Source organism: Odontesthes bonariensis, chromosome 3, assembly GCF_027942865.1.
Source record: "Odontesthes bonariensis isolate fOdoBon6 chromosome 3, fOdoBon6.hap1, whole genome shotgun sequence".
NCBI classification, from domain to species: domain Eukaryota; kingdom Metazoa; phylum Chordata; class Actinopteri; order Atheriniformes; family Atherinopsidae; genus Odontesthes; species Odontesthes bonariensis.
Genome location: NC_134508.1, coordinates 7,817,745 through 7,820,214, shown reverse-complemented (window position 1 = coordinate 7,820,214; position 2,470 = coordinate 7,817,745). Strand labels below are relative to the sequence as shown.

The window sequence follows — 2,470 nt, the reverse complement described above, 5'->3', positions numbered from 1 at the left end:
GGTTTATTCTTACCTTCAAAATGAGATGTTCACTGAGCAGGGAAGCAGGTTTGATCGAGGGGAAACAAGTCAGCTTTTATTTCTGAGGACACACAAAAGGTGTGAACCGAATTCAGCTTCATAACAGCAGCGTCACTCATTGATGTAACGGCGGCCATCAGAGACTCATTCAAGCTCCACATCTCAGTCAGATCACATGGGATTTATTTATTTATTTATTTTCTTTTTCCGAGGGCATGTTGAAGGATATGAGTTAACAGATGGTTGGCATGGAAACAAGGTATCCTCAGAGCTTGCTGAGGCTCTGCATCCTCCTGACAGACAAGATCTCTTGGCAGATGGCCCGGATAACGCTGGCACACAGATGGAGATGAGATGCACAGTGTTGGTATTTTGTGATAATCTTGCCATCATTAGAACATTTTGTTCTTTCTTGCCATCAATGTCAAAATGTTTGCATACGATGTATGCTAACTTATCATTGTGTAACAGTATTGCTGAGTTAAGTTATATATTAGTTATGTAAGCCTTTGTTTGAAAATGTAAAAAAAAAGCATAAAAGACAGATTCATCTAAGAAATCCTGTAGAATTGAGAAGTGAGATTTTCCTTCACGTGTCGGATTAGCTCAATTTCTCATGACTAAATTTTAAAACACTATTTCATATGTGCAAAAAAATCCAAAATGACATAATTATCTCGTTATCTCGAGAAAACAATGATGGTTTTCTCGAGATAATGAGTTAATTCAGCAATGGTTTTCGAGGCCCCTTTTTTCTCCCCAGTCCGCCCCTGTTTATATGTATTTCTGGCAAAGGTGTACCCATGTTTACCCCCCTTTCATTGAAAACTGAATAAAGTAGCCTATGAATCAAACATGGAATGTGGAGCGTTTGTGTAACAGTTCTGCTGTGAAAATGCACAAAGCAAATCCTGCTGGTGTGACAAGCATTTGAAGAATGGAATCAGGTTTAACGCGCACCAATCATGCCGATATCGTTTTCTCGAGATAAAGAGTTATTTATCTCGAGAAAACGATAACGGCACCTCTCGTGCATCATTATGTAACCATGGAGACGGCCTGGTCCCCTCAGCTGGTCACTGATGAAGTCGACTACATCAGCAGGATCACTGAGGTGTAAACGCCTGTTGAGCTGCAGTCGAGCCGGCCGTCTCCTTAAATGACGCCGGCTGATATGAAAGTTATCTCTACAAGACAAACAAATTGCCACAGAAGTAAAATCTGATGCGTTGATCTATGTCGGGTTCTCCAAAATTTGACATTTTCAGCTTGAGTCTGTTCTTGGAAAGGCTTCAAGAACACTGAGAAACTGATCATGAGCATTCAAGAAAAGATCTCGAGAAAACCATAAAAAAAAAAGGTTATACGTACCAAGTCCGCTCTGGGCTTTCGTACATTCGTGAGAAGCCGATCTGGATAGATAGATAGATAAGATAAGTATCTATAGATATAAGATAAGTACTTTATTCATCCCAATTTGGGAAATTATTGTGTTGCAACAGCATACAGTATAAAAGATATGTAAACAATTAAAGGAAAAACAAGCAAATAGAATAGAATAAAAATAGAGAATAAACATTAGCTATATACAAATCTACAGTATAGAATAAACATCAGAGAAATAAATATTAGCTACAATATGTGCATGTGTCAAACCATTCAAATCTTTCTTTCAGCAGTCAGGGTGCGTTTAGAAGGAACTGCCCCTGAACGGCAGTCAGAGTGGCCAGTGTATCTCACTGTAAGTGTCGCTCAGGGCCGGGTCTGACAGCTAAGGAGAGGTCAGTGCTGTGGCTGAGAGCTTCTGCGTTGGAAGCACATGAACTGAGGCAGCCAGGCTTTCAGACACAACATCAGGAATGAAATCCCTCTGATTTGACCAGTGGGACATCAACAGAGTTGACCCAACATGAGCAACACATAGTGGCTGTTTCAACAAAAACTCCAGCTGAAGAGTTAAAGGGATGACATCCCATATTAGCAATATCTTTTATGAACATTTTCTTACCCCCTGCTGCGTCCTGTGAGCAGAGTTCCAGCCTCGTTTTGGCGTTGACGAAGGTAGTCCGGCTAGTTGGCTGGGGTCACAAAACTGAGCAGTCCCCTGCTTCGGAGCAGTAAACACCGTAAGAGGCGCGGCTGTCAGCAGGCGGCAGCACGCAGTGATATGAAGGGAGAGAAAATAGCACCAAGCGATTGTGAGGTCTGACTGTTTCCTGGACAACGATTTTGTGATGCAAATCTATTACTCTTTTGAACGCATATTGTTAAAATCAAAATTTATTTGTGTAGCACATTTGCTGTACAAAACAGTTCAAAGTGCTTCACATAAAATAAAAGCATTGCAGCAGGGAGTGTAAGAAGCATTAAAAATACATAAAAGAATAGAAAGAGAAACAAATAAAATAATTTAAATGAATTAAAAAAACAAGCAACAGTCCAGATAAAT

At 40.2% G+C, this 2,470-nt stretch overlaps 1 long non-coding RNA gene across 1 annotated transcript; it reads right to left on the bottom strand.

The window, feature by feature from the left end:
- Positions 1-237: 237 nt before the first annotated feature.
- LOC142377697 (uncharacterized) lies at positions 238-2,136 on the bottom strand. The gene is made up of 3 exons (XR_012769539.1): positions 2,030-2,136; positions 1,393-1,433; positions 238-353 (listed from the first exon to the last, which is right to left on the bottom strand). It is a non-coding gene; the product is annotated as an uncharacterized LOC142377697 (long non-coding RNA).
- Positions 2,137-2,470: the final 334 nt, after the last annotated feature.